Source organism: Achroia grisella, unplaced genomic scaffold (genome assembly GCF_030625045.1).
Source record: "Achroia grisella isolate CSIRO2021 unplaced genomic scaffold, CSIRO_AGI_Agris_v1 utg149, whole genome shotgun sequence".
Classification (NCBI taxonomy): domain Eukaryota; kingdom Metazoa; phylum Arthropoda; class Insecta; order Lepidoptera; family Pyralidae; genus Achroia; species Achroia grisella.
Window position 1 is genome coordinate 590,533 of NW_026712644.1, and position 23,434 is coordinate 613,966.

At 33.8% G+C, this 23,434-nt stretch overlaps 1 protein-coding gene across 1 annotated transcript in view; it reads right to left on the reverse strand.

Annotated features, from left to right (window-relative positions):
- LOC131840659 (uncharacterized) overlaps positions 1-23,434 on the reverse strand; it is a 138,326-nt gene that overhangs the window by 91,118 nt on the left and 23,774 nt on the right. Inside the window, exon 2 of the mRNA XM_059188835.1 lies at positions 3,400-3,438. The gene's annotated coding sequence lies outside the window, so the exon portion shown is untranslated. The remainder of the gene's footprint in view (positions 1-3,399; positions 3,439-23,434) is intronic.

Genomic DNA, 23,434 nt, shown 5'->3' on the forward strand with positions numbered 1-23,434 from the left:
TTACCTATATGTTGTAAGAGCTGCAGGAGTTACACGATCACCTGACATTACAGTTTTTTATTAATTCTTAAATTTACTATAGAGATTTTGGCGTCGTCTTAAATAAAAAACGCAATTTGATACTCAAAATTGTGAAAGTGAAACGAAAGAACAATATTGCATATCAAAAACTTTCACCGACAGATTTTCACACTGCGCCCTTTCTTCAGAATAAAGACAATAGCATTATAGATAATTGTTCTGTCGCTGACTAAATGTTACGTCGCAGGTATTGTGCTAATTCGGTACGTATTCATAATGTCTAGTTGCGACATTACACTCATACACTCATACACTCATTCACATACGATTAGTGAGTTCTCAACAATGGGATGAACTACTTGCTGATATTTTTTTCGAACTACTCTATTGCTGTGCCGCAGCTGGTCTTTACAGCTTCACTGGACGATAGGAGGCGAGTGCACATGGCACTCCAAACTAGCAGAAGGACTTATGGAGCGCCTGAGGGCCAAATCCCGCCTGACGGTTATGTTTTTAGTCTAGGGGTTTGAACATCGGCGCAGGCCGTCGTAAATTCGGTCCCCGTTTGAACTGGACCTGGCATCGATCGAAGGGATAAGCAATAATTTTCTAACGAAAATTACGCAGACGAAGGATTATGAACTTTTGCACAGTTAACGTTAATAGGAAGAATGAGTGCAGAGAGCCTATAATAAGTCAGTGTCAAATATGATTCACTGACGTATAATAAAGAAAAAGAAATTTAGCACGTAGTACATAAGATAGATTAGGTCTAAAGACCAGCCAATAATTGGCTTATATCTAGTGACTCGGGGGATTACTCCCGAAGAAATAGCCGGTGCAAAGAGATTTGCCCTAAGTTAACCCGTGGTACATAAGATTTATTACGTCCAAAGACCAGTCAATTGTTGGCTAATATCTAGTCACTGGGGGGGATTGCTTCCGAAGAAATAGCCCTGTAAAGGGAATTGCCCTAAGGTCCCGAGCTACACTCTCCAGGGAGGACGCAGAAGAGCTCGTTCATATGAAATGGCTTTTCTGTGCCCTCCTCGCTAGTCTTATAATTTAAATGAATTTTAGTCAAATTGCGACTATTGACCAATTATTATAAATGAGTGTATATTTTTAGTACAATTGGGATATTTTTGAAATTACCTAAATTCAACTTTCACTGTCGCATGTAAGGTAATGATTATGGAGTGAGATTTTGCATCTGTACCCATCGACGCCTCGACGCAACACGGAGCGTAATGATAGCGATTGTCAATGGTACAGTCGCACAAAGATTATATCACGTGTAGTTTTACTTTTTAAAATAAATATTAATAGATAAATAATAACTCTAGAAAACACACAGAGCCATCTAGTACCACAACACAAGTAATTTAGCTTGTGTTATGGGTACTAGACAACTGATACAAATACTTAGATATTTTTTTGTAAATAGAAAACACCCAGAACAATACAAACAATCTTTCTAATGAATACAAATGTTTGCAACGTGCGAGGAATTGAACCGGCGATCGTAAGTGAAGTAGTGTGGTAGACCACCGAGGCCGTTAATACTTAGATTTAATAATTTTCTATGTATTTAAAAAAAAAAAAATCTATGTATTTGTATCAGTTGTCTAGTACCCATAACACACGCTTTAGCTAGCTTAACTTGAGTCTAGATGACGCTGTGTGAATTGTTCTGGGATTATAAAAAAAAACTATATCAATAATGAGTACCCATAACATAAGTTCCGCTTAGTGTGGAACTAGATGGCGCTGTGTTTATTGTCCAGGGTTTATTTATTTATTACATATGAGTATTAGAGGAATAATTCCAAAAGTTTTAATCTTCTAAGAATATCTATCAATTCTAAACACGGGTCTAGAATAGAATAGAATAGAATAGAATAGAAAATCATTTATTCAAATAAACTTAATTTAAGCACTTTTGAATAGTCATAACAATTTGTTTTTTATCTACCACTCGTACGGAAAGCTGTCTCATCACAAGAAGAACGAGCAAGAAACTTGTGTGTTGCTCTTTTAGGCTTCTTTCTAGGTAGTGAACTTTGAAAAACGGCGAGTACAATAGATCTATGTAGGTCGCAGTCAGGTCCAAGCACCTCACAATAGCCCAAACTCCCAAAAAAATCTAAAGATTTGAATATAAGTGTTGTATGTATATGAGTGTACAATGAATATATTATTTCAATATACTATACAATTATAATTGTGTGGCTCGCTTCATAAGTATTGTACGCAAATTGTACATATTACTATTTCTCTGACGTTTGATTGACTTGATATTTTTATTACAGATGGTGAAATAGCTATCGCGTAATGCCTATTAAAAACTAAACATACACATTTACCTACAACAAGGACAAACGGATTTCATTAACAAAATTGACTATTGTTGTCTGAATATATATTAATACAAGCAGTGCCCGCGATTTCGCGCGCGTCAAATTTCAATAAAAAGTATAGCCGATGTGTTATTCTGACACATACGCTATATTACTGTATTAATATCCATTAAGTAGTTTTAGCGTGAAAGTGTAATAACATCCATCTATATTCACAAACTTCCGCGTTTATATTATTAGTAAGGTAATTATTAACTAGCTGTGTCCGCGACTTCGTCTGAAGGAATAGTGTCCTTGACTACATAAAGAAAAAATATTTAATAATCTAACCTAAAAAGACCAAAGAAAAAAGTTTCATCGTTCTAGCTTCAAAAATGACGAACTTCCATACAAACTCTCATTTTATACTGTATAAAGATTTAGGCTTACAAGATATATTCGAAAAAGTAATATTAAATTAAAAAGTAATATTTGTTAAAATTATATATACCAACGTAATTGATTTAATGCGTTTCTATGTTTATTGTCGCATGCCTAATCCTTGTTAATGTTTATTTACTTAGAACAACATTTATTTAAAAAAGCAATACGCAAGTATGAGCCAGAACTCATATTTTTTGTTATGAGTCTACGTTCCGAATGAGTGGTAGAATTAAAAAAATATTACTATTCAAAAGTGCTTGTGAGTTTATTTGAATAAAGACTATTTCTATGCTATTTTACAGACTGATATTTTTAGAATTGATATCTATCTATTATTTTAAACTGCAACCCTATCAAGAGTCTATCTATCTATGTCGGAACATATTACAATGAATAATTAAGATGGCGTCAGTGTAGTGTCAAAATTTGAAAACCGTTTTGGCTTATTTTGACAGACGATGGCGGCAGTGAGCTGTCAAAATTTGTAATCATTTGGATTTATTTTGACAGGTACATTTTTGTTGATTATGTTATGTAGTTGTTATGTCATATATTGTAGTTGTAGTGTAAGTATATTATTTGAATTTACACATACCTGTTCAATAGAGTTCAGTAGAGTATCTATTTAGATTATCTGAAACAAAAATTAATAAAATTTAGTATTTAAATACAGATGTACTCTCGAAATACGAAAACATAAAATATTTTATTGATAAACATGAGTAGAAATATTGAGTTTATCAAGAATGTTTAAAAAAATATAAAAAAAACATTTATTCAAAAAAGCAACACACAAATAAACAATCAATTTCTTGCTCATTCTTCTTGTGATGAATCTGCATTCCGAATGAGTAGTAGAATAAAAAAATGTGATTATCAAAAGTGCTTGTATTGAGTTTATTTGAATGAAGATTATTTCTATTTCCATTTCTAATGTTTCTAGGGGTAAAGATCCAGTTAAGTGTTATTCTAAAACAAACTTGTTTAAAGAAACCTGTCTAGCGTGAAACATCGATATCAGTTGCCTTATCCTATGGATAAAATTTCATCGAGTTTTAAATAAACAAAAATTTTATAGTAGTAACGTTTGTTTAGTGAAGTGTAAGGGACATACAAGACATGGCGGAATTAGGCGTTAGCATAACATCATGCAGATTTCGTCAAGCAGAAGAGGAAACGACACTACACATCCAATATGGTTGTAGCCCACTCATGCATAAACGAAATATCTGCTTTGGAAAGTTTATACTCCATCCTGAGAAGATAAAAACCATCGCTTCTAAGAATATCCTTCAATTCTTGTCCCTCACGGGTCTAGGTAGCGAACTTTGAATAAGGGCGAGCGCAATAGATCTATACAGGTCGCAGTGTTACAGGTCTTAGCACCTGACAATAGCCCAAACCCTGGGGTTAATGTAAAAACTATGGGACATACAACCTTAATACAAAAGTACATTATTTACGCAACGCGGTACCGTCAAAATTATTCCATGTGGCAATAATTGTTAGTATAATAACATAATAATTTTATTAGCAACTTGTAAGGATTACATAAAGTTGTTATGATGTTGTGAAAACCATTTCGTGTTGCCAGTTACATATATAATTGTCTTAATATTGGTGCGGAAAATTTAAAATTACACTACGCGAAAGTGTATTGCTAGTTATATGTGTATATTTTAACTAGCTTTTGCCCGCGGCTTCGCTTCGCGTTAATTTATCCCCTTGGGGATGGAATTTATCAAAATCCTTTCTTAGGGGATGCATACGTCATAGTAGCTTTATGCATGCAATGTCTCGGCCAGATCGGTTTAAAATTGACAAAGTTTCATATAAACTTTCATCCCCTATTTTATCCCTTTGGAAGTAGAATTAATCAAAATCCTTTCTTAGCGGATGCCTATGTTATGACGTAGGCATCTGAGCTGAAATTTGGCATACAGGTAGATGTTATGACATCTACCTGTGTGCCAAATTTCAGCCCGATCCGTCCAGTGGTTTGGGCTGTGCGTTGATAGATCACTATGTCAGTCACCTTTGAGTTATATATATATTTAGATTTGGATTATATACAGTCAGTATTTTTTACATACTATATATACTAGGTATACATTGTTTTATATATAAATTCTCATGAGAATGTTAGTTATCGTAATTCTACGAAACGACTTTATATGTGTACTCAGTGGGTTTTAGAACAGGTTTTAATCTGTTTTTCTAGTCCTAAGTGATAAGGGTATTCACACTAAAGATTTCTTGTTTTTATGATTCAACTATAAAAAAATATAACTCTAAATTTTCACCCCTGTACCGTCAACCCCTATTTTTAATAGCTATATTAATTTGTACGGCAAAACAAAGTGTGCTGAGACAGTAATGGGATAATGCAATTTTATTTATTTATTTTATATATTTATTTATTTCAAGCTACTATATTGTAAATACCTTAAGACTAACATACATATGAAATAATATAAAATTAAGACATTGAAATTGCCTGTGTGATCACGGCACTGGTGTACTCGCCTGCGCTAACGGTTTACGCTGGCGAGTCACCAATGGATGATAGGATGTAATAATATCAGATCAAATAGCCCATTGCGGCAAATTTATCAGGAATTTATCACGATGGTTTCCAGAGGGAACTGCGTGGAGGTTAACCTACATTTTAAACTATTAGATAACCTATTAATTAATTATTTAAGCTATTAAAATTGATAAAACGGATCCTTTTGTTACCATATGTATTGCTAGCAATGGAATTATTAGTCCACATTACTAACAATTCCTTGTCCCCTACATAACTATATATATTTACGAGTATATATAGTAATATATACTCGTATATTGTTATACGACCTCCATTCAATATCCTGTACACACCCATGCCAGAAGGCGAGGTGGTGATATTATCATAAGCAAAAAGCAGTAAAATAATAAATCTGTCTATGTAAAGTAACTCTGTCTGTCTGTCTGTCTCCCTTTCACGCCAAAACTACTGAACCGATTTATATGAAATGAGAAAGGACTTAAGCTACTTTAAATGCGAAAAAAAGTGTTGTAAGGGAGGTGAAAAGTTGTACGGAAGTATCTTCATTCTTACTATACGCTTGAAACTTATTTTTAGGCTGTTGAATAAATGTAAATAAATATGAAATTCAAAGTATGTATAAATTTTACTCTTACGGGGGTAAAATAAAATAGGGGGTGAAATAAAAATTACTCATTCGTCGTCTATTCCACGCGAACGAAGTCGCGGGGTCAGCTAGTCTATTATATGTCTAACATATGACACTCAGTGCACTTGTGTCTAACAACTTTTCTAAGCTTGTATAAATTTTACCCTTAAGGGGGTAAATTAAAATAGGGGGTGAAATAAAAATTACTCATTCGTCGTCTATTCCACGCGAACGAAGTCGCGGGCTCAACTAGTCTATTATATGTCTAACATATGACACTCAGTGCAGGTGTGTCGTACAATTTTTCTAGTGTAACTACAAGAACAGAAAGTGAATGTGGTCTGAATTACCACGTGGTGACCGACATAGTGGTAATTATTGAACACGGAAAGTGGTAAAATGGAAGCGACACACGATGCCTTTATGTGGTAATAATAATAATAATGTGGTATATGCGACAAAGTGTAAAAAACAGCAAAAGCTGTGAAAATAAATAATAATAATAATAATAATCTCAGGACAATTCACACAGCGCCATCTAGACCCAAGTTAAGCTAGCTAAAGCTTGTGTTATGGGTACTAGACAACTGATACAAATACATAGATATTTTTTTTCGTAAATACATATATATTAGACATAGAAAACACCCAGACCGACACAAACAATCATACTCATGAATACAAATGTTTGTGCCGTGCGAGGAATCGAACCCGCGACCATCGGTCGTAAAGCGGTATGCTAGACCGCCAGACCACCGAGTCGTCACCAAAATAAAGCGTAACAATAATAATAATAAACCTGGGCAATTAACACAGCGCCATCTAGTCCTACGGTAAGCAGAGCTTGTGTTATGAGTACTAGATATCTGATATAAATGCAGCGTGGTGGGCCGGGTCGATGTGCTCCCTCAAATATGGTTGAGTACAATGATGACTGCCTCATACGTCATACTCGTGAACGGATGCTGCTTGTGGGGACTGGTCTGTTCAGGTTGTGAACACTGATTAATTTTTTTGTTCTTTGCGATAGCATATGCTGGTGGTCACTCTATTCTCCCAAATTTGAATTTTAATAACTGTATTTATCATAAACATGTTCAACTATTATTTGAAAAAAAAATACGAGCTGAGTTTATTGTCAGTTCTTCTCATCTCGATATCATTCCGAACTGACGGTAGATTTGACATATCATAAGAGTCTGTAATAGACCTACATGAATAAAGATATTTTGAATTTGAAAATACTTACATTTTTTTTTGGTAAATACATACATAATATGCATAATCATAGTCATAAATAGAAATGTTGAGTTGTGATCCGGGAACTGCTCGTTTCCCTCTCTGCCTCACGATGAACTCGGCACCAGCACCGTGAATCCATGGTAAGTTCGTTTGACTTCTGACCGATGGTAAGTGGTAAATTTGGGCTATATTGCCGACTTCGTGATCTAGCGGTTTAGCACACCGCTTTACTTCCGATGGTCCCATGTTCGATTCCTCGTTCCGTAAAAAAATTGTATTCATGAGTATGATTATTTATACCAGTCTGGATGTTTTCTATGTACATTTTTTTATTACATTATGTGTATATTTACATAAAATATATTATTACTGTAAATGTTAAGAGAGTGAATAAATTCTACTATTCTCATATAGACAACTTTATACAAAGTCACCCTCGATACAAATACGCCACATCTATTATCTTTATGTTTGTGTATGTTTTAGCAATTACTCTAAAACTTAAGCATGTGAATTACGTTTCATATACCCAGCCGTGTGATTATATTGTTATTATTATATAGGTCTAGATTTTATATTGTTTGAAGGTTATTTTTGAAAGTATTAAGTCCATTATTGTATCTTATCTACAAGCTGTATCTGTTACGGGGTAGGTAGAGAGCACCAAGCGCTCTTAATTTGTAGATAAGATTTTAATCAGTACAGCATTATTACTGTATTGTAGAGCATTTCATGTTTTTTTTTGGACTACTCTAATGCTGTTAGCCGCAGCTGGCCTTTACAGCTTCACCGGATGATAGGGAGCGAGTGCAGATGACACTCCAAATCCGCGGAAGGACTTATGGAGTGGCTGAAGGCCAACTCCCACCTGACTGATATGACTTTAATCTGAGGACACCGCTAGGGGTTCGAACCTCGGCTCAAGCCATCATTATTTCAATTCCCGTTTCATTTCATGTGTGAACATCGCATCTTTTATATCTTCATCGACTTCATCATTACCAAATGAGCTATCGGCGAATTATATTGTTTTTTTTCTTAATTTACATAATAAAAATGCCATTTTTCAAATATGCCGTTTTGTCTATTCTAATTTTTACCATTTTTTTTTTGTAAATACCTACATATTATATGTAGAAATCACCCAGACCTATACAAACAATCATACTCATGTTTGTGCTGTGCGAGAAATCGAACCTGCAACCTTCGTAAGCAAGGCGGTGTGCTAAACCACTACACCACCGAGGCCGTCATAAAGAAATAAATTATTAGTAAGTGGAATACATTATATGTAATTTTTGTCTTATTGTCTGTCCGCTGTATCGTGTACTAGTCCTCGGGTCACGACTGGTTCGAAGGTTCTAAGATATCGCTATCTCATTTATTTCTTAACTGATGAATGATGATATTAGTATGGATATACCTATTATAATCGTAATAATTACTATTATCAATTAAACACAAATTATTTTTTATAATCTACGCTGACGTATATTAGAAGGTATGACGTTTTGTTAAATCTTTGCTTTTTTAAATAAAAGATAGATAATCCCATTCACGAAATATTTAACTTACGAATCGTTCAATTGTTTAGTCGGTAAAATGTGAAAATAAAACGGTATCACAATATTATATACCATCTATATAATTATATATATCGAGGGTATCTATATAATATAATTAATAAACATATTAAAAAAAAGCTTTTATTTAGTTTCTTGCCAGTTCTCAATTGAATCCGTATAATGAACTGCATGGTAATGAAAACTCAAACAGTAGATCCACATTATGATCAACGTCAGTAGTTAATGTTTGACCTCTATTAATTTATTGGATGTGGGTGTTACATTTGTTAAATTGAGTATGTAATACAAATTAGACTTTATGTCTATAAGGTTAAGAATTTAAATTGTTATATAACATATATGTATAACTCAAAGGTGACTGGCATAGTGATCTGTCAACGCACAGCCCAAACCACTGGACGGATCGGGATGAAATTTGGCATGCAGGTAGATGTTATGACGTAGGCATCCGCTAAGAAAGGATTTTGATTAATTCTATCCCCAAGGGGATAAAATAGGGAATGAAAGTTTGTATGAACCTTGTCAATTTTAAACCGATCGGGCTGAGACTTTGCATGCATAAAACTACTATGAAGGGGGAAGGGAATTGTTAGTAATGTGGACTCATGACCCCATTACTAGCAATATACCAATATCAGGTTGACCTCCATGCGGTTCCCCCTGGAAACCATCGTAATAAATTCTTAGTGAATTTGTCACGATGGGCTAACTGACCTGACCTCATGCTATATTCAACTTATCATTCTCCACTGGTGCCCCGCCAACGCAAACCGTTAGCGCAGGCGGGTCCACCATTCCATTATCATCTATAAAAAAAAAGCTACTGTGACGTAGGCATCCCCTGAGAAAGGATTTTGATAAATTCCACCCCTAAGGGGATAAATTAACGCGAGCGAAGCCGCGGGCAAAAGCTAGTTGTTATATACATTTGTATTATTGACCTGTATTACATAGTTTTTTTTTATACCACGATGGTGGCAAAGTGGCATACGGCCCATCTGATGGTAAATGGTTACCGTAGCCTATGGACGCCTGAGACACTAGGGGTGTCACGTGCCTATTACCGACCCTTAAGAAACCTTAATATTATACCCTTCTTTAAAACCCATGCTGTAGTCTCGTGAGAAGAACTCTGCAGGTAGTTCATACTGTAATCTAAGTGTACGCGGGAGGAAGCTCCTCTGAAACTGCACTGTCAGAGATTCTCTGTCGATGGCGAGGCTGACAATGTAAGTACTTACATATGTACATACAATATGAATTAATTACTGTTTTTTTTTATTCTTTTTTACACTACTTAATCTGTGGTTATGTATATGGCAACACATAAATTGATATAATTGAACATCAACATTATTTTAAAGTTTTTTTTTATTTTTAAATTTTTGTAAAGGTACACAGCGAGGCTGGCAATAATATTTTCCAATTATTCATACTATATCTTATGACATATGTAAGTAACATTTGCAGATATAATATGAATAACTTGTTTTATTGTATTATTTTTGACACTATTTAATTTGTAGTTATATATATGACATAATTCGTAACGATTTTATGAAATAGCAACATTATTTTTAAGTTTTTTTTCTAATTTTCATTTTTTTTTCTAATATTGTTCAGGTACGTGTACACATTGGGCTAATGAATAGGGCCAATATATTGGCCCAAACATATATACCCACTCGCTCTACTTTTAGTTGTTGGTGCAAACATTGGCAGTTACAGAGGTGTGTCTTAGTAATTTAATTTAAATGCGTTAATTGCATCAATTATTTGCGACTGGTTTATGTTTTTTTACAGTTCAAATATAGAATTTTCCATGCTATTCTAATTTTATATGATTTAAGTCTATACCGAGGTATATGGATAATTGGTACTCATAATGGATCTGGTCCGCCCACGTGGCTGCGTATAAGGAATCTTAATAAGGACCACGGTCAATCAAAACTTCCTAGTACTTGGTTTGCCCATAACCGGCTTATGGTATATACGGTTCAGAGTACAATTGCGTATACTGTTCACTCACAACGGTATAGTGATACACAACCATTGAGACCCTTTTTTCGGATTACTCTAATGCTGTTGGCCGCAGCTGGCCTTTACAGCTTCACCGGATGATAGGGGGCGAGTGCAGATGACACTCAAAACCAAAGGAAGGACTTATGGAGCGGCTGAAGGCCAACTCCGTCGGACGGATACGACTTTAATCTGAAGTACCGCTAGGGGTTCGAACCTCGGATCAGGGCGCCGTAACTTTGATATCCGTTTAGATTGAACGGGGAATCGATCGGAGTGTCCTCTCGAATGTATTCTCTCCCCGCTAGTCGCTATTGACCCACCACATATCAATGGATGGATATAGATGTTTTTTATACTACTATGGTGGCAAACAAGCGTACGGCCTATCTGATGGTAAACGGTTACTGTAGCCTATAGACGCCTGAAACACAAGGGGTGTCATGTGCGCATTGCCGACCCTTAAGAAACCTTAATATACCTTTCTTGTTGCTGCCTTAATCACAGACATAGATATTCATTCTAGAAGTCGTGTGAATAATATGGCGCTGATATCTCTACGTCCTTAAATAGCTCCAAAATCTTTAAAAGTAATACACAAAAATTAAATAATTAACAAACTGAGAGGAATCTATTTATTAAATTGCTTTTATCAGTGCATTCTCAGAATTCGTTATGCTAACTTCGCGGTAAAAAATCCTAATAGTTATAGTTTTAAATACGCTAAATTCGGACAGGCAAAAGAAAATAGTCCATACAGCCTATTCATAAGATTCTAGTATAGAAATGTAGTTCTATTTTTTATTAAAATCTATTAATAGAAGCGAGAATTCTAAGGGATGTTGAAATGCCAGCGAAATTAATCTTATTTGCATCTTAACATTCCACCATCATATTCCGTGTTGGGAAATTCAGACCAAATATTTCAGTTGATATGAATATTTGTAGTTACAGAGGGGACCTGTTTATCAGATTTCTAAAGCGTTTTGAACTGTTAAGGTAGTGAGTTCGAGTTTTGTTAATGCAAAAAAAGTATTATTTAATATTTCAGACTTAGACACAGTTTTTATAAAAATAAATAGGTCATTCTCTTAATATGGAGAAACCTATAACAAATTCAAAATATCTTTATTCATGTAGGTCTATTACAGACTTATGATATGTCAAATCTACCGTCAGTTCGGAATGATTTCGAGATGAGGAGAACTGACAAGAAACTCAGCTCGTATTCTTTACAAATAAATGTTGTACATGTTTACAATAATACATTTTTAAATTCAAATTCAAATTTGGGAGAATAAAGTGACAAACTGAATTAATTCGAGAAAACTCCCGGTATAGCCCTGTTTTAACGATTGGGTTTAGTTAGTTACTAGTAACTAAACCCAGTCGTTAAAAACAGGCAGTTTGTTGGTAGTTAAGGACTGTATTTATTTTAATAATAATTTTAAATGAAGAGAAATTAAAGTCACTAATGGTAAAATGTGTACATAAATTTCAAGTGACAAATAATAATGGAACAAAGGAAAAAAGAGTATTTAAAATGTATATATAAAAAACTATAATAAAAATCTAGAAAGCTGCGTCGTGCACACGTGTCCTCTGCCAAATTGGGTCCAAATAGAAATGTGGGCATGTCAACTGTTGTGTTCAGTTCGTCAATAAGTGACAGTGGTCTAGTGGTTAAGCACACCACTTTACGTCCAATGGTCGCGGGTTCGATTTTTTGCACGATACAAACATTTGTATTCATGAGTATGATTGTTTGTATGTTTGTTTTGTTGTCTATATTTGCTACCATCTGAAGTAAGGAGATGTGCTAAATTGTTAAGGCCGAGACTGTTGCGTAAGTATACATATATTTATTTAGATTTAGTAATAATATAAGTGCATATAAATATGGAGCAATACTAATGTATATTAACTCAGATAACTTGTCAGTTGGTCTTCAGATAAGACGTGCATTATCTCCTAGACCCGTTTATGAATTATGGTTCACTATTGACAACTAGAGATGACAATATTGAATTTGATCCAGATTGCGAAATTATTATCATCCATTTTCAAACAATGGCCGTTGAGAGCTTATCGAAGATATTTTAAACTGGTTCTAACTGCTGATAACTGGTTTGGAAGAATGTCACAGTTGCGATTCGAATTTCAAAATTTTAAATATAGAATCAGTGTAAAAAATTGTAACAGGGAGTACTGTATATAAAAACAATGGTCCCAGAAAATAATTACACAATTCTAATTCGAATTTCAAAATTTTAAATATAGAATCAGTGTAAAAAATTGTAACAGGGAGTACTGTATATAAAAACAATGGTCCCAGAAAATAATTACACAATTCTAATTCGAATTTCAAAATTTCAAGTATAGAAGCAAAGCAAAAATTCATGGAATTCTGCATTTAAAAATAAAGAACCCAGAAGCAACTAAATAACGCTACGTTTTATAAGAGTTGGCTTACGAGAATTGAATCAAAAATTTTACCAACATACCTAACAATTTTTATTGCGTATTATTTACCTGTATCCACCATTCCACAATCCTCTCAGTCACTCAAAGGTTGACTGGAAGAAATCCCTATTTCGGGATAAATCTGTCATTGTACGCATTTATTTTATGAGTTAAATGTGTCACTTTATACTTACTCTGTACAACAATAACACAATAATCTACGACTTTAAAAAAAACTTTTACACTATGACACAAAAGGACTACTCGAATAAATACCCCAATAGATCATGCTATTGAGTAAAAATAATGTATGCATCATGACTAGGGTCCTCACTGAACATTACAAATTGAATAAATACATGGCAAAATTAGGCATCAACTTAACAATAATTAGCAGATTTTGACAAGCAGAAAAGAACGCCACAAGAAGAACATCCTATGTGGTTGGTGGTGATTTGGTGTGAACAGCCCACTAATGTATAAACGAAATAAAAATCAGGATTAGTGTATACTCCTTTGGAAAGTATACACATTCGCTCCTAATAATATCGTTCAATTCTTGTCCCTGACGGGTCTAGGTAGCGAACTTTGAAAAAGGGCGAGTACAATAGATCTACGTAGGTCGCATTGCTACAGGTCTTAACACGTGCCAATAGCCCAAAACCCACAATAAAAAAGACACAAAAAAGTTTTCTTTTAATTGAGGCAGACTTATATGCATATATGGACAAAGCCTTCAAAATGAAAAAAATTAATCTATGCAAACTATTGCTTGCAAAAACGCTGTGTAAAAAAATTGTTACACAGATGTATATTAAACAAAAAATATATTTTGAGTAGTGACGCAATCCTGTGTGAACGGTTTTGGCGGATTCTTTGATATTATAACAATAAAGATGAGTTTAATAATTCCAGCAAACCCTATTAAAATCCAAGTGTTAATCATATTAATTTACAAATCAAATATTCTTTTTAAAATCGTGACAAGGCAAATATCGTCTGTTTGTCTGTATGTCTTAAACGTTTCAAGTAATTGGCCGCAGCTGGCTTTTACAGCTTCATCGAACTACAGGGGCGAGTGCAGATGACATTCCAAACCTGTGGAAGGACTTATTCATGTAAAGCTATTGGCCGCAGCTGGCTTTTACAGCTTCATCGAACTACAGGGGCGAGTGCAGATGACATTCCAAACCTGTGGAAGGACTTATGGAGCGGCTGGAGGCCAAATCCTGACGTATACTTATTTGGTCTAAGGTCACCGCTAGACTTTGAATCTCGGATAAGGCCATCGTAATTGCGATTCCCGTTTAAATTAGACGGGAATCGATTGGAAGAGCTTAAAACGACTGTAACGTCATCATCTGCTTCTTTCTTATCCCGTTTTTGGGATCGTCGTAATATGTTTTTTCTTCCATTTATCCCTATTTGCAGTCATATCGTTACTTCCTTTCTTACCATATCATCTTTCACACAGTCCATCCAACTCTTTTACGGCCTTCCTCTGCCCTTATATCCACATTCATATGTAAAAAACTACTGTAACAATTAGTATGAAATTTATACATAATAATTACGTTTTTAAATATAAACAGTTGTCCTGTTAATAATAATCCCCTTCCAATTGGCTTTTGCATAACGGAACTTAACTTTTGTGTTTGGATCACGCCATGTCGTTTTGTCTACAGTATGAATCATACTCGGTACGTTTGAAAACGGTCTAATTCTATTCAGCATTCCAAACAGCTCAACTATTTCGATAAATCACCCGATTAGTTGGGCGACGTAGGAATTTTTATGAGACAAAACGAATATTTTTTTTAAATGTTCATTGCGGAAACCTATCCACACCTACTGGAAGAGTTACTTTCTCTATTGGTGATCAAATTCCGACTGTCATTGAATCTGGTATAGATTCAATGACAGTCGTATTGTCGTCATATTGCGACACCTGAACGAGGCATTTTGAGATAGAAATAGAGCTCGGATATAGCTTAAATAAAAGCCTAATTTATGTAAATAACTATAAGCTTTTCTAAGCTATATCCGATATAAAGGTACACTATATTCATTGTGGTTATTCTGTCTACTGCATGAATGATCATTTTAGTTGACCGACGAAGAAATTTAAAAGAGATAAAATAAATAGATTTGTTAAATAAATTAATGGATTAATATTTTCTTGTTTAATTTTACCAGTTACTATTAGCCTGTAGAAGATTCAAATGTTCGTTGAGGAAACCTAACCACCGCTAATGGAAGCCTTACATTACGGTTGGAATTTGATCACCAATAAAGCACCTATTGGTGATCAAACTCCGAGCGTTATTAGATCTACACCCATGTTGTAGCACATGTGTCGCTTCTGAACGAGGCATCATCAGGTAATGAATAGAGCTCGGATATAGTTTGGAAGCCTAGAGTAGTTATATATATAGGTTTGCCATGTTTATTGTCGTTATACACAGCATGAATCATAGTCGGTATCTTTGATACCGGACTAATTCTATTCGGCATACCAAATAGTTCAACTATTTAGATAAATCACCCGATTAGTTAGCTAATGGAGGAACTTTACAATAATAATAACCTAGGACAATTCACAGAGTGTTATGGGTACTAGACAACTGACAGAAGTAAATTTATTGACAGAGCCTATGACTATCCCACTCAGGTTAAGTAGTCAAATAATAAATTTATTGAAAAACTAGCTTTTGCCCGCGGCTTCGCTCGCATTTATTTATCCCCTTAGGGGTGGAATTTATCAAAATCTTTTCTTAGGAGATGCCTACGTCATAGTAGCTTTATGCATGCATAGTCCCAGCCTGATCGGTTTAAAATTGACAAAGTTTCATACAAATTTTCATTCCCTATTTTATCCCCTTGGGGGTAAAATTAATCAAAATCCTTTCTTAGCGGATGCCTACGTCATAACATCTACCTGCATGCCCAATTTCACCGACGATATGCTCTGTATCAATTTACAATAACAAGATTTCGATTATTAATTCAATTGTTTTTTAATCCATTGTCCAAACTGGTACATAGAAAGTTACGTTTGACAGTTTGCTCACCTACGACTTGACAAGTCGTGATGATATGGACCTTGATGCTTGCACAGAATTAATGTGACTGGACTGTAATGGGTGCTAGATAATAATCAACTTTCAATAATTAGTTCATAATTGGAATCAAGTTATAAAGAATGAATGCATTAACTGTGCAGATTTTAAAAATAAATTTAAAAAAAACCTCAAGAAACTCACTCAGAAAACTGCCGTAATGTGTCTGCACTCCAAATGCGGGGTAATGCAAGATGTCAGCCTACTAGTGTCAACAGAACTTATGTGTATTTTATGTTTCAGTGTGTAGTTATGTTTGAAGTTTATTTATATATGTTTACTCTGTGTTATCCGCCTGGGTTTATGTATGTATGTGTATTATTATTATTATTTTATTATATTTATTATATATGAAGGTATCCGCAGAACACCCCGTCACGACATATGCTGAGCGGAGACCTATTTGGTACTGTAATTATTAATATAAAAATGTAAATTAAAATTTAAAAATTATTTTCAGTGTACCAAATAAACAATTTTCTTTCTTTCTTTCATTAGAAGAGGTATGAAAGTGACGTCGGTATTGGAGAGGTTGAAGAGTAATCGTCTATCATGGTATGGGTATGTATGAAGGAAGATAATATTAAGAAAGGTGTTACATATGAATGTGGACGGTCATAAGGACAGAATCAGAGATTTCACTGTGTGAAAGATGATATGATAAGAAAGTGAGTGAATAACGGCATGACTGCGAACAGGGATGAATGGAAGAGAAAAACATATTACGCCGACCACAAATAAATGGGATAAGGAAGAAGCAGATGACGAAATGGAGTCAAGTTAATTGTCAATAGTGTTTTGTATAAGTGGTTAAGATTGTATATACCAATAGGGAAAGGTCTCCAGGATGTTGGACCTTCATGTGGACGTCTTCCGGGCTGAAATGATGATGATGATATTTTTAATGGATGATAATGGAATGCACCAGAGGAAGATGATAAGGTGAACATGAGATCAGGTCAGTTAGTCCATCGTGACAAATTCACTAGGAATATATCATAATGGTTTCCAGGGGAACCGCGTGGAGGTTAACCTGACATGGTATATTGCAATGGTGTTACCAGTCTACATTATTATAACAATTTCCGTTCCCCTCTATCTATCTTATATATGTAGTTACAAAATAATGAATTAAAGTATTTCTATGAGTTGAATAGTAAAATAATAAAATAAAATAAATGAAAATGTAAATACTTAGGGGTATAAAAAATAGTTCACGTCCTATCCTCAGACCTACAATTTTTTTTGTACCTACTTGGTACAAAACGCCGCAATGCAATTATTTTAAAAAAGGAATTGATTTTTTATGGTCTAAAGTAGTCTGACTAATTTGAAATTTAAAAAAAACAACCGAACAAGTTTACCTACGTACCTACTTTAATTTGTAACGTAACGCGTGAAGTGTACAACCTCAAATTAATAACGTAACATCACGATGATCGTATAATCACTTCCTAATGTTGATTCTTCTCAATTAGTCATGCGTTTGGTTTTTTAACCGACTGCGGTTAAGGCTGGGGCAGTCACGGACGATTTAATGACTTCTTAAACCATGGAGTTATGACTAATGTTTTTATACCATGCTGGTGCCCAGCATACGGTCAATCAAATCAAATCTAATCAGGTCAAGTCAAATCAAATCTAATCAAATATCATTTATACATGGACAGGACATTTTAGCCGCTTATGATTTTCGTCGTAAATTTTTTTGTATTAATATTTTTTCCTACCGTCCAGTTCAGTATACAGATTCAATTGAGAATAACGGTAGGAACAGTAAGAAGAACATCTGATCGTAAACGCTTACCATAGCTTTTGGATGCTTGAAACACCAGGGTTGTCAGGGGTAGTCTCCAGAGAGAACTTCGGCAGGTAGTTCATTCCATAATCTGAGAGCAAGCAGGAGGAGAATTGTGCTTGCTCTTGAGTTGTGTACTGGATTTTTTTTGCTTTTTTTTGTTTTCCTTTGTGAATGGCATGTGTGTCTCATACTAAAATCGGTCAAATCAAATCAAATCAAATCAATTAATAATTTCAGTTTGCTTTAATTACTTCCAATACTTTGAACTGGCAGCTTGTTTACCATTCTAATAAATGACGCCAATTTTTGACGGCCTTGGAGGTCTAGCGCTTAAACACATCGGCTTACTTTCGATGGTCGCGGGTTCCAGTCTTCGTACGGTACAAACATTTGAATTCATGAGTAATATTGTATTGGTCTGAGTGTTTTCTATGTATATTATATACATACCAATATATGTATGCATATATACATATCTATTATTGAAAATCAAAATATTTTTACTTACGTAGGTATATTACAGACTCTTATGATATGTCAAATCTACCGTGATTTCGAGATGAGAAGAACTGACAAGAAACTCAGCTCGTATTTTTTTCAAATATTGTTTACAATAATACGGATTCATTTTTAAATTCAAATTTGGAATTGTAATTTTTCTAGTATCCATAACACAAGCTTGTTTTAGTGTGACTATATGACACTGAAAATGCTCCAGGGATAAAAAATAAACACTAAAAATTTCGAAGACCCCAACATATGAGACACACAAAATCTGTGATGGATTCTCATTAACTATGCGATTATTCAATAAACATTACTCAATTTAATTCAACGTTCACTTTGCGTGGACTACAAACAAAAAAAGAACCTGTTAATCTCGATAATTCTTTCATGAATATAATTAGATATATGATTGAATTACCTTATAATTGCTTAATAAACGAGTTTAACAGATTTAGAAATTAAAGTAATACGCAATCTGTAATATACTCGTAAGTGAAAATATCGAGGTTTTTATGTAATTGGAATGACAAGCTGACCACCTGACGGTAAGTGGTAACCGTCGCCGTACACGACTTCACGTTATCATGTGTCGTCCGTGATATCAGTTATGCGTTGCCATTCTAGAGAACTAAGATCCTTATACCTTCTCCTGTAATTTCACTGACTTATATCTACCTTTACATTTGTACATATTGTAAACATGTACAACCATATTCGAAAAGAATACGAGCTGAGTTTTTTGTCAGTTCTTCTCATCTCGAAATCGTTCCGAACTGACGGTAGATTTGATATATCATAAAAGTCTGTAATAGACCTACATATGTATAAAGATATTTTGATTTGATTTGATTAGTAACCATTAGCAAGTAGTAACAGAGGTTTTTTTATTGTTACTAGCTGGATAGGCTATTTAACACTAAAAGAATTTTCCAATGCGAAGTAGTGTCTGAGATCAGTGCGTTCAAACATACAAACAATTATTCAGCCTTATAATTTTAGTATATATAGCCTTGATGTAATTATGGTGTTAAATAAAAACTTTGATAGCTGAAGGTCTCATAAAAAGAGAACTACTCAACGTATGTTTCAGATATTAATAGAAACACTCTTCTTGTTTGAATTCAATTCAGAAATTTGATAAAACCCAGACTGAATTAACTCAATAATAGCAAATTTTGGAAAATGCACCCTAAAGCGTTTTCTTTAATGTCTAAATCCAAAAATTTTAATTTTAAACTTAATCCAGTGTTCTATTGGGTTAGCGATTTGAAGAAAATTTCAGGTAGTTTTCATTTTTTTATTATTTTTTTTCTTTCGACTTCTAATGGTGTTGGCAGCAGCTGGCCTATACAGCTTCACCGAATGATGTTATTTTAAATATAAATAAAGGAATATACAAAACTATTCTCTCATTGTAGGTCTAAAAATAAATGTAATATATAAAATTCTCGTGTCACAATGCTAGTTACCATACTCCTCCGAAACGGCTTGATCGATTTTCATAGAATAGAATAGAATAGAAAATCATTTATTATAAACTTAATTTAAGCACTTTTGAATAGTCATAACAATTTGTTTTTTATTAGCTTTCCGAACGAGTGGTAGGTTCGGAAAGCTGTCTCATCACAAGAAGAACGAGCAAGAAACTTGTGTGTTGCTCTTTTAAATAATCCTTGTAAACTTACATTTACAAGTCGAAACGTGTGAATACAATCTACCACCAAGCACTAATTTATGGGTCAAATATAAATACAATAAGATTAAATAGTCGTAGTGATAAGAGCAGACCAGTCGCAATCGTTCACGAGTATGACGGATGACCCGGCCATCACTGCGCTCGACCATATTTTAGGGAGCCCATTGACCCGGCCCACCACGCCGCCACATGTCTGGACATTTTAGTGAGCATGACTACTCATTCCACACGACCACGTCACAGCTATAAAAATTACTATATGGTAGTTACAGTATATACTTTACATAAGGATGCATGCATGCGGCAATCAATACAAAAGCCGCTACGCTATCATATATCAAGAAAGCAGTATGAAAATTAAAATTATAACGTTGTCCGCAAATAAACTTATTCTTGCTATATATTGCTATCATCTATAAATTCATCTATCTTATAATAGGCTTTTTTACATAACATTTGTTTAATATAAGATTTGAATTGCCTCTCTGTAAGATTTAGCGTAGACTCTGGCAGTTTATTATAGAATCTTACGCAATTACCATAAAATGAATTACTAACTTTGTGTAGACGGCATTTAGGTAAAATTAGCTTATTTTTATTGCGTAAGTTTCTACTTGTACAGTCTTTTTTCTTGAAACTATCTAAGTTTACATGTCATAACATTTTATAGGTATATTCAGTAGGTCTGAGAATCGGCTAATATCTATTTTTCATACTCCTAAGTGTCCACCGCTAAATTGTTTTTTATTATGTGGCATTAAATAACACATACAACACTTAATGTAGAAGAAGGGTGAAATTAATTCACACACAATTTTCACCCCTCTGCCATCAACCCCTATATTTTAATTGCGTTTTTAATATATATAGCAAAACAACGTTTGCAGAATCGGCTTGACCTATTTTTGTGCAAGGTTATATATATATATTCAGTAGGTCTGAGAATCGAGAAAAGGGGCTATTTTTAATATCTGAACAATTAAAAAAAAATTATGATAAAAATACATACAAACCAAAATTTTCACCCTTCTATCACCGACCCCTATATTTTAATAGCGATTTTAGTACTTAAATTTATATGGCAAAACAACGTTTGCCGGGACAGCTAGTAATATAAGTAAATTCATAGTTTAAGTAGTCCCATGGGTAATATATTAGCAGTTACTTAGGCGTCAATTACTCACGATTCCACGTACATTTGCAGAAAACATACAAATACATTACATAACTTGTGCAAAAAACGCACACTTTTTGTTTCAAATGTTTACGGTAGTGTATTGTTTTTTTCATTAAACGATTGTTATTAATGAACTCGCCGATTTGTTTCATCGCTGCATTATTATAATGATGTAATAATGATTTGTACGTTTGAAATATTGTTTTTTTTAATGATGGCGTCATGCGGAAATGGGTATGGTGATGCGTTTAGCCCTTTTGTCAGTTATGCCGTGAGGTCATATAAAATTGTTTGAATAAATTAGCTATATTTTCGTTTAGGTTATAAAAAATCTGAATGACTTCAATTACGTCAGCATAATCATCACAATAAATGATTTGTATGTCATTGAATGGTAAGAGTCGTTTTTACAAAAAACACGCTGCGGTTATGCTTATTGATATATTTTTAGATTTACATCTAAAGATTACAGGTTCTATCCGAGGACAGTAGAAATATATATTTTTTAAATAATTAATACTAAAGATATCTCTATTTAGTGATGAGACTACCCATTGTAAATTCTGTAATGTATTGCAATTAAGTTTTTTTTTATTACAAGAGATTATGTAATTTTTTTTGTTGTTGAGAAAAATAAAGTCTTTCGTTTATTCATTCATTCATGCCTGTGGGTTAAAGTTTTATGTATGAATCTGGACGAATTAGGATGAAATTTTATAAATGGTTTATCAATTATTGGCTTTTGATAATCATTATCGTAAATAGATGGTGTTCACCAAAGTACAGCGACACCAAACAATCTATTTATCAATTTATATTTCTGACTGGCTCTCCGGCGAAGGAAACACCTATAATAAAACCAAAAGTTAGTAAATATTCATAGATTATCCTAAAGACGTCGATGAGCTTACTTCCTAAAACGTTTTGATTTGAAAGAATTATACGAAGGGAAATGTTCGTATGAGAAATTGCACAAAAATTGAGTGTGTAGCGGTTTCTATCTTCATTTTCGCATGCCTAATCTTTATTAATGTGTATTTATTTAGAACAATACTTATTTAAAGAACACCACGCAAGCTTCTTACTCATTCTTCCTGTGATGAGTCTGCATTCCGAATGATTGGTAGAATAAAAAAATATGACTATTCAAAAGTGCTTATATTAAGTCCATTTTAATACAAATTTAAATCAATATATTTCTAAGAGCAGTTTAAATTGATGGATATTACCAATCGATTTTAATGCTCTTGGAAAATTATTTTATATTCCAGGTCCCAAAAGAGCACCTCACAAGTTTCTTGCTCATTCTTCTTGTGATGAATCTGCATTCAGAATGAGTGGTAGAATCAAAATCAAAATATAAACTCATAACAAGTACTTTTGAATAGTCATATTCAAAAGTGCTTGTTATGAGTTTATTTGAATAAAGATTATTTCTATTTCCATTCCTAAAATGCTATTACACGACAAATCAGTTTTAGCTGGAAAATTACACAATTTTTCATTATTACTTATTCCTTTGATGTTATTAAAAAGTTCAAGGTCCGTATTAATAAAAATAGACTCCTCATAAATGTAAAGGGATGGATCCGTAATATGTGTGTGTATGAGTGTTTCAATTTTGTATTTCAATTTCAATTTAAGTTGTTTCGACTCCAACATTTGAATGTAAATCACAATGCTCATTGATTAACTAGCAATTAAACAAATGAATGAACAATGTATGGGAATGGATGTTATTGTACGCGCGGACAATCATTGAGAAAATCTAATTCCATACACTTTGCCAGATCTTACGAAATGATCATGAATGATCTTAGACACCGATGTTTGCATGGCTT